We start from the raw sequence: 10,182 nt of genomic DNA on the forward strand, positions 1-10,182 counted from the left end.
GAACGTACTAGCACTCGTGCCCACTAACGAGCATGTCCTGATCAGACACGTGCGCGAGGGATCCTTTGAAGCAAGGTTTGGCCAACCTAACATTTTTAGGATCACTTTAAGATCGAATGAGAACCGCTGTCGCTCGAAACTATAAACGATTATCTTCAAAATCGAAAGTTTATACTTTTTCGAGGACTCGAACTGACGACATAACGCGTCAAGATTCGATAAGACTGGACAATCGACTCTCCGGTTTAATTCAAAACACTGACCGAATCGCCAAGTCAAAATCGTTAGAATCTACTGTCCGAAACACAATTCAGCGACTCGTCGAAAGGCAACTAGCACTTCCGAGTCCACGAGAATGTGTTTCACGACTAAGGCAAACTTCGTTTTAAAAAAAAAAGGCTTACTGAAGGTCTGAAACGTAAAACAGCCGCAAAGTAAAGAGTTCAGAAATTACATCAACAAAAGCCTAAAAAACAAAAAGCTTAAGCAAATCAACAACAATATATGAGGTTAGTCTTCGGCACGATCGGGTTCTTCCTCGATGACTCGAGCTTTGAGCTGATCTGAGGTGCCTCCAGCCTCATCCGTTTCCGAAGCAGGCGGATTCTCAACTTCGTCGACCAATCCTTCCTCTGTTCCTTGCGGATTGTCCCCGGGGACCCGCTCGTCCGATTTTTCACCACCCTCTTCTTCAGCTGAAGAGTATGAGAGTTCGAGCTGGTCAACAGGCTCCGATCCCGCCTCCTTGAGTCCCAAAGGAGTAGTCGGATTCGCGTCGCTAACTCCGAGTATCGGGATCAACGACTCCTCACTCACGACGAGGTTGGCCATTGATGGGGCAGGGCCCAATACAAGTGGAGCAGTCGCATCCTCGGACCTTTCGACCCTGCTAACGACCTCGTGTCCTTGAACAGACGACTACCCGAGCTCTCCCCCGGTCGTTTCGTTCGACCTTTCGGTCGTTTCGTTCGACCTTTCGGTCGCATGATCTCCCTGAGAACTAGTTGGAGTTTGGAGGGAAGCCGCGGTTCCTGCATCAATCAGACCTACGTTCGACCCGTACGAGTCGATCGCTGCAAAAACGTCCTCGTTCAAGAAGGTGGACGGGAGATGAAGCAGAGACAAACTGAGAAGCTCTTCGGGAATCCCACCAACAGTTAAGCGCTTAGCCTCAGCTTCGAACTCCTTCTCCTGCTCAGCAAACATGTCGATCGTCTCTTGCGAGATATCAATCCCGCTCTCCTTAAGTGCTTCAAGACACTTCTTCGTTCCAAAGGCTTGGCTCTGCAGGGATCTCGCCGTCTCGAAGTCGCCACGACGCTTCTCGAGGTCTCAAATTTTAGCAAAACGATGATTGCTTTTTACAATCATAGCCGTTTGAATGCGGACTCACTCATGCGTAACCTCGTAACTTCGAGAGTCCCTCAACCGGTTGACCTCCTTCAGATGCCTTAATGCCGTAGCCACCCTCTTCTCCTCCAAAGCACTTTTCTCTTTTTCCAAAGCATCTCTCTCTCTCGTTCGAGTGACTGAATGAGGTCCTCCCTCGAGGATTCGATATTGATTGGGCCTACAGGTGGTCCCGAGGAAACAGTAGTAGGGGGAGGCTCTGAAGGAGTCGTCTCACCAGGAGTCGTCTCACTAAGAGTCGTCTCACCAGGAGTCGTCTTACTAGGAGTCATCTCACCGGGAGTCGCAGAAGACATCTTTTTCCCTCCGCTCAGCTTCTTCTTGATTAGTGCGCTAAAGTCCAGAAGTTCCTTCATCTCCCTAGCTGCATTGATCACCTTTTTCTTGGCATGATTGAATATCGAAAAGCGCCGCTTGTTGCTGGTAATCAAAGGTGGTAAATCGGATCTCCAGTCCCCTGTAAGAGGTCGACGAGTCAGATCCGGATAAAGGCCTCGAGTGAATAGACGCGAGCCAGGAAAAATATGTAATCACGAAAAGAAAGCTTACTCTTCGAAATCCTATCGATTGCTCCTCGAATCCTCTCGACGGTGATGTCTTTCCTACTTACTTGAACATGCGACACGACGGCACGAGTGTTAGCAATGAACTCTTCTGGATAGGAGGCCGAATCTGGGTGATCGACTGCAATCAAACGAGGACTCGTCAGTCAGAAAACAAAAGAAAGAAACAGTCGATAAACTAACAACAGAGCTCTACCGAGCTTATGATTCCATAAAAATCGAAAGGAATCGCCGGGCGGCTCCTCGAAGGCGAAACCACCAGATTTGACGTAAAAATAGAAGCGCTGCCAATTGGCCGTCCTACTGGGGTGGTCAACAATCACATTGTAGTTGGGCCTCATCTGAATCGAGAACAATCTGTCCCCCATAACAATCCGTCCCCCATAGACTTAACGTAGGTCAGCACTTCAAGAGTCTGCATGCTCATCGAGATATCGATCTCCGCTGCCGTCACCATCAACGCTACCGAAATATGAAACGCGCCATTCAAGAACTGGCTCATCGCTGCGTCACGACGTCTCGCATAAGATGTGATGAGTCGAGGAATTGGAAACCAGAGCTTGGTCTCGCTCTGAAAGTATGACTCGTAGACACACTGAAACCCCAACGGAGGGGACCACGGCCTCTGAGACCTCGTTGGGATTAGGAAAGTCACTCTGACTCCTCCGCACTCTCTCAGCAAAGCTTTCACGCTGCTAGGAGTCGAACGAGTCTCCTTGACGTTCTCCCACGTTTGTCCTTCCACGACATGAGAACGCATCTGTTCCGGCGCCAAAGCCGGGAGATCCTCGAAGATCCCTTCGGGGTGATAACAACATGGAACAAAGTCAGGGAGAGAATCCTCTCCTTCACTTGCCCCACCCTGAGTGTCTCTTGCAATCAACGAAGCAGCCTCTCTCTCCTCGCGGAGTTGACGTGCCAACTCAGCAACGAGGACTCGCTGAGGCGTATCCATATTCTCCGTATCCGTCATGACTTCACGATGAATCGTCTCGAAGTCAGAGGGAGAGTTCGACTCGACGACACGAGCAGGACTCGATTCGGTCGCTCTCGCCACAACCTTCCCTTTCTGTGCCCTGGAAATCCTACCGCTACCGCCCGACGACATTCTCAAAGGACTAAGACTACAAAGTTAGAGAGAGAAGCGGAAAGCAAGAGAGAGAAAGTACCTGAACCGGATGAAGAGTGGAGAAAATGAGACGCGAGGGGGGTATTTATAAAGGAAGGAGCGCATCGCACCCCGAGGCGTCATCATTAGAGATTACATGATCATGTAGGAGCAGTAAATAATTATCACAATAGTGCATTGAAATGGGCTGATTATTTATTGAAACCAGGGTAATTAATTGTTCATTCTTTTGAAAACCAAGATGGTGCGCTTAAAATGAATACAAGATCAGATTTAATGCTTCAGTTTATGCTCATTTGTTATGACAAGGAGTACCATTCCGAGATCATGATGAGTCAGTGGATTCAGTTAACAAGGGAAACTTTTTGCAACTTGAAAAATATATTGTAGAGCAAAATGAGCTTGTAAGTAAGATTGTTTTAGAGAATGTTCCTTAAAAAAAATCAGAGATAGTGTCCCACAAAATTCAAACATATATAAGTCATTGCTTTGCAGAAGAATTGAATCTGTTATTCAAGAAGTTGGTCATGATAAAATTTTCTTGTTGGTCAATAAGACTGTAGATGTTTCCTGATAAAGAGAAAATGGCGGTGGTTTTTTGCTTTGTTGATCAATATGGGATAGTTAAAGAAAGGTTTTTGGCTTGGTTCATGTGAAAGAGACATCTTCTTAATATAAGAAGTGTGATGTTTATTCATTGTTTGCTAAACATGGATTGAGTATGTAAAATTTAAGAGTACAAGGTTATGATGGAGCGAGTAATATGAAGGGCGGATTCAGTGGATTGAGATATTTCATTCTGAGATAATTGAGTTTTGCATATTATGTCCATTTTGCTGATCAGCTCTAGTTTGTTGACGTGGCGGTTGCTCAAAAGCATTTTGGAGTTGGGGATTTCTTTGATAAGCTTGTTGCCTTGTTAAATGTGGTTGGGGCTTCTTGTAAGAGAAAAGATATGGTTCGAGAAGACTTTCGGAAAAAAATAGAGGAAAGAACTAAGAAAGGTAAAATTAAAACAAAAAAAAGGATTAAACCAAGAGGTCTTATTTCAAAGACACGATAAAACTTATTGGGGTTCTCACTATAAGACATTGTGGCGGTTGGTTGATTTGTTTTTTTATATCCTTAAAGTACTTTATTATTTTGAAAGCCATGATGGTATCAAAAGACGACATGCTAATGGTTTTCTCAACCATTTCTACACCTTTGAGTTTGTGTTCTACTAACAGTTAATGTTGCTTGTTCTTTGGATCACAAATAGCTTATCAAAGGGTTTTTAAAGGAAATATTTGGATATTCTGAAATTCACTAAGCAAAATTGTATAAGCTCAGGGAAAATGGATGGGAGTCTCTGATCAACATAGTGTTTTCCTTTTGTTAGAATTACAATACTAAGTTACTAGTTATGGATGATGTATTTAATTAAAAGAATTCGACTAAATAATAAGCAATTGGTTCCAATATAACCAACTTGCATCATTACATGGTGGAATGGTTTTAGACTGTATTGGATATGTAAAATTCAGGAGTTTAATGACCGCTTTGATTAGGTAAACACTGAATTTCTTGGTTGCATTGGTTCTTTGAGACCCAGCTATTCATTTCGTGAGTTTGATCACTTAAAGTTATCAGATTTTCTGAGCTGTATCCTGAAGATTTTAGTCATACGGAGCATAAGACTCTTGAACATCAAGTTGGTCGCTATATTGATAACATCCGTGAAGATGAAAGATTTGCTCATTTGAAAGATCTTGGAGATTTTGCATGTATGATGGTGGAGACAAAGTAACACCTTTCACATCCTCAGGTTTATCGGCTCTTAAAGTTAGTTTTGACTTTACATGTTGCCACCGCTACAGTTAATATATGTTTTTCCGCAAAGAAGATTGTTAAAACTAGCTTGCGAAACTGGATAAGTGATTAGTTTTTAAATAATTATGTTATTAGTTTTGTTGAGAAAGAATTGTTTGAGAAGTAAAAAATGATGTGATAAAATATAGTGTTTTTCAAGAGTTTTCTTGTATAAATGAATTTATTTATAAGTGATGTTGTGCCCTGGGTAGAATATAGTTTTAAATCCGCCTTTGGTTGGGTTTATAAACTTCTATAAAAAAATTATAAAATTAATAAATGATTTAAAAAAGGTCAGTTCAGTCTTTTTTCATCACGAACTTAAAGTATTTATAAAAATAGTTATCATTTAAAGGTAAATTTGGAAAATGATATCAAATTGTTGTAAATTTAAAATTTCTGTAAACTTCCCTAACTACTAAATTTTGTTAAGAATTGTGAAACACTACGCCGCATAGGTCCGCTGTTTCCTATTTTAAATCTATAGATTTTGATTCACAAATAATAAAAGATCAATACAACTTCCATATATTAGAAGCTTGTGATTTGTTAAGATTTATTCTACTGGAAATATAGGAATTTCCAAAATATGAAGACTATATTCCTAAGATATATTATGCACCTGCAAACTTTTTCGCCTATGATGGGATTATAAATAAAACTAGAGTTGGCCCGCCCTCCGAGCGGGATTTTTCTTTTTTTTTTGTTATTTTTGTTTGTATAATTGTTATTTGATCTTGTTGTTGTGCGTGTGTGAAGATGGTGAGTAGGAGGGATATTTCTATGAAAACGATTTATATTTTAAAGTATGTTGGAGATTAATGGTTTGATTGGAAGAGGGATTGTATGTAGGATGACTTATTTACTTTATTCATGGTGGTTGTAATGTTCGTTTTAAAAAAATATATATTTTTTACTCATAATTGGAGGAATTACTTGTTGTTTATATGATTTTGGCGTTGAAGGATTGGTTTGTGTTTTTTTCTTCTAAAAAATCTTTTTTGTAGATCTTTCATAGTTAATTAGGCCATGATTATCCCTAAGAAACCATTGTGGGTTTCTTAGTTTTTAAAAAAAAAAAAATAAATAAATAAAAAACAAACCAATCGCGGACCGTCACGTGTCAGTGGGGCCCGCGAACAGTGTAAGAAACTCACTAAGATCGGTTCTTAATTAGTAGTTTTTGTAACCGATCCTTAAGAGTTTTATGGAGGCCCACGCATTAAGAAACCCACTAAAGACCCCGGATAATCATGCTCTTAGTTATCTTGTTCAAGTGAATTTAGTTGTTTTACATGTATTCAAAATTTGTTTTATATTGATTATGATATTAGGTAGACCGATGGTGATTGGGCGTAGCACACAAACCATGGATTATTGTTGATTGAGTTGCAAAACATGTATTATTTCTTGAATGTTTTCAAGATTCGTAGTACTTTTATTTTATTTTTATGTTGTTTATTTTTTCCGAAAATGGTAGTTTACATAATGTGTAAATGAATTTATTTTAAAACTAAAAGTACTGTTATTCGTTTTTTTGTAATAGAAAAATATATAAATTAAGTAAACAGCACAAAAACCTAATATTGAGTGGTACTTTTCTTTTGCCTGTTGAGTGTTATAATTTAAAATGTACACCACTAAATAATTTATAAGTAATAACATTTAATACTAAATAATCATGTTATCCGAATAACCCATTAAAGATTTTAAATAGTAGTGATTATTAATATATATATTTAACATTAGTTTTCTTATATTTGATTAATTAATTATATATTTAACAAAGCGTATCATAGTTTTCATTGACCTTGTTATACGTTAAAAAAATCATAAGTAGATATCACTATTTTTCTGCTTATTATTTTTTTAACTATTTATAAAATATATATAGATATATTATGAGTTATATTATTCCATGAATTTCATTTTTTCTTGAGTCAAAAAGTCAGCTCACATTATCTTTCTTTTCATCAGACAAAATGTTCTTCTCCTTATTTACATTTACTGATTACAGACTTGAACTCAAATTCCAATCGGGATGACTCATGACTCATGACTCGGTAGAACAACTCACACCACCCCACCTTTTACCCGCCATCTCTTTCTCCTTCGTAGCCTCGCGTCTATTTCGTCTCAGTGAGTATCTCACAAGCTGATTCAAGCCCACCAATATATTTTAATATTATATAATTAGCACCACTCAAATTGATCTAAAAATTTGTCTTATTCCTTCATATAGAGATCAAACTCGTTCCGAGTCAAACCTGGGCAGAAATCATCTGAGCCAAAACTCTTCACCGTCGATCATATAAATATCACCAGACAACTTTCTTGATACACCGTGAAGCAACGACTGTAGGTCTTTCCACGCTTTAAGTGATCTTCGTAATGGGCTACACGGTTTGAAGAAATGAAACGCTGGACAACACAACCTGTAGTAGAATAGTTTGAGTAAGCGAAATTGAATATTAACGAATACAATTCCCGTTACAGAGAAAATTGAATATTTGTTCATCTATAAGAAGCAGATCCAGTTCAATTTGGAAGCCACCTTTCGTTGTATTCTGTGCTTCCCAGAACAAATTTCAATCAAAAGCGTAGCTCAGACGGTCACAAACCAGCATAACATCACTGAAGAACAGAGGTTTAAGTACATTTCCGGGCGATTTTGCCGATCTAGTTTCCATCGTTTCCTCTGATAATTTGCTTAGAGTGATTCGGTAAGGTGAGAAGCAACAATGAATGATATATATAGGGTGGAGGTGATGTCATTGAAATAAATTCATGTCGTTTGGATTGTTGCAGTAAATAGATAAACTTTATGACTCTTTAGAGGTGGGAAGTAGACGACGCAGAAGAGAATCGGAATCGGTAGCAACACCGAGAAGTTAGAGGTAGACGAAGGCAGTAGGTAGTTGGCGAAGAGATAGGGTTTACAACTATAGATTGATGGTTAGTGAAGGAGGCCACCTAAAACAAAATAAACGAATTAAGCAATGTTTATTGCGGACCATTAACCCTTTCAAAGTTCGTAACGGGTTAGAGAAGAAGAAACTCATACGAAACGTCACAAAATCTGCTTGATCCAGAGAGTCGCCATAAAGATTCATTTCACAGAAATCTCCTGGGTACTCCAATGGCAGTTTAGATAACGAAGAAGGAAGAGTACGGTGAACCCTAAAATTTGATGCGACCTGGATTGAGAGGCTTAGGTTTCTCGCTATCGGCTGGGTTGATTGAACAACAAATGAAGCCCACAAACCAAATTAAGCCCAATCATATCATGCAACAATTAATGGAACGCATCGTATTTAGGAGAGGGACAGGTGGCAGCTCCAGGATGCACGAATTAGTGAGGTGGAATCCTGGGTGGACACCCTGGGAGAGAATCAATACATTTTTTATATATAAAGATTTTAGTGGAAGAAAACGAATGTACTACCCAAATATTACCTAAACTAAATAAGTAATCTACAATAAATACCAAATCACGCAATATGATCACCGAGATATTAGGCATAATTGATACGACTTGGAGAAGGGGGTTTTCAATAAAAGATTTTTATTGTTAAGTAAAAACTGAGGTTTATGTTATGTAAATTAGCAGAAGTATAGATATAGATATCAATTATTAACAGAAATTTAGGAACTTCCAAATCTAAATATTGTGTTTGATAAGTTTGAAACGAAAAAAATTACTAACCATGGTGATAACCGAGATGAACTTGTGATATGAACCGATGTTCAAAAGTGGATTTTTAATGTAAATTACCGGAAGTATAGATATAGATATCAATTATTAACAGAAATATAGGAACTTCCAAATCAAAATATTGAGTTTGATCAGTTTGAAATGAAATAAAAATTACTAACCATGGAGATAACCGAGATGAACATGTGATATGAACCGATGTTCAAAAGTGGATTTTTTTGAATATATGATATAGTATGTATGATTATGTATCCATTCGTATATAAATCGACCTAGAATAATATATGGAATATGGACACAGAAATATGAACAAACAGAAGAATTGTATTAACATAGATATTAGGATATGTTCAGTTATGGTACATTTAATAAGATAGATAAGGTCGGTTGGTTATGGTACGTTTAATATATAAGGGATTAGGCGTTTAATTAAAATATGAGGTCTACTTTAAAAATCCAGCTAAAAGAAGTTGTGATGTTTCTAATTCAATAAGATAGATCACATCTATCATTTCCATTCTTCCCGATGGTCCTATGAAAAATAAAACATGCATTTCTTCTAGTATGAAAATCACTTCGAAAGATGTTAAACCTTTCACACCGAACCACAACATGAATAATCAATACAAAAACATAACTAGGACCTAAATTTGTCTAGCTAGTGTGTGAGTCCTGTCTCAAAATTTATTTTACAAAATACAAAATCGGTGTTGCCTTCTTTGAATATCCCTTGATGAACTGACGATAATAGTTGACCAGACCAAGGAAATTAAGCAATTCCGTCACCTTGATCAGGGCCTCCCACTCCATAATTTTCTTAACACAATTATAAATGTATTATAAACAAAACATAAAATTTCTGAATATTTTGCAATTATAAACAATCTTACATTTTACAAAAACAATTCTCTTTTAAATAAACAAAACATTCACTTCAAAAGCGCGGATCAAAATCTAGTTAGACATATAAAATAAATTGTGTGCGTCATATGGCGTACATCAAAAATGCTCAATATGAGTTTCAACCTTATCATATAATCTAGGCTAGGTTTGGGCATTTAATTTTCAGTTCAATTTTGGCTATTTGTGAAATAAATTTGGTTTTCTCATTTTATAGTTTGGTTAAAATAAAAATCTTTGAAACTAGCTAATATCTAATAAAATTTTGGAACCAATTCGATCTGATTTGGTTAATTTCAGATAATCGGGCATAAAAATCAAATATATTAAGTTTTCGGATTAAGTATTGGTAACTTGTATAAATTTAAATATTTTGGATTAAAGACATTTGGAAATTTTGTTTTTTCAGGTTGTTAGGTTTATGAGTAGCACTTTTAAAAATATTTGGTAATTTTAAAGCTAAATAATGAATATTTGTAAGTTATATAAACTGTGTTTTATATATTTGAGTACATATTCAGTTTTGGTTTTGATTTTGAATTTGGTTTTTCGGTTTATATGCTCTAACTTAATATAATTCACAATTTATTATTGCCTCAAACACAAACCCCATA

Source organism: Brassica oleracea, chromosome C3, assembly GCF_000695525.1.
Source record: "Brassica oleracea var. oleracea cultivar TO1000 chromosome C3, BOL, whole genome shotgun sequence".
NCBI lineage: Eukaryota > Viridiplantae > Streptophyta > Magnoliopsida > Brassicales > Brassicaceae > Brassica > Brassica oleracea.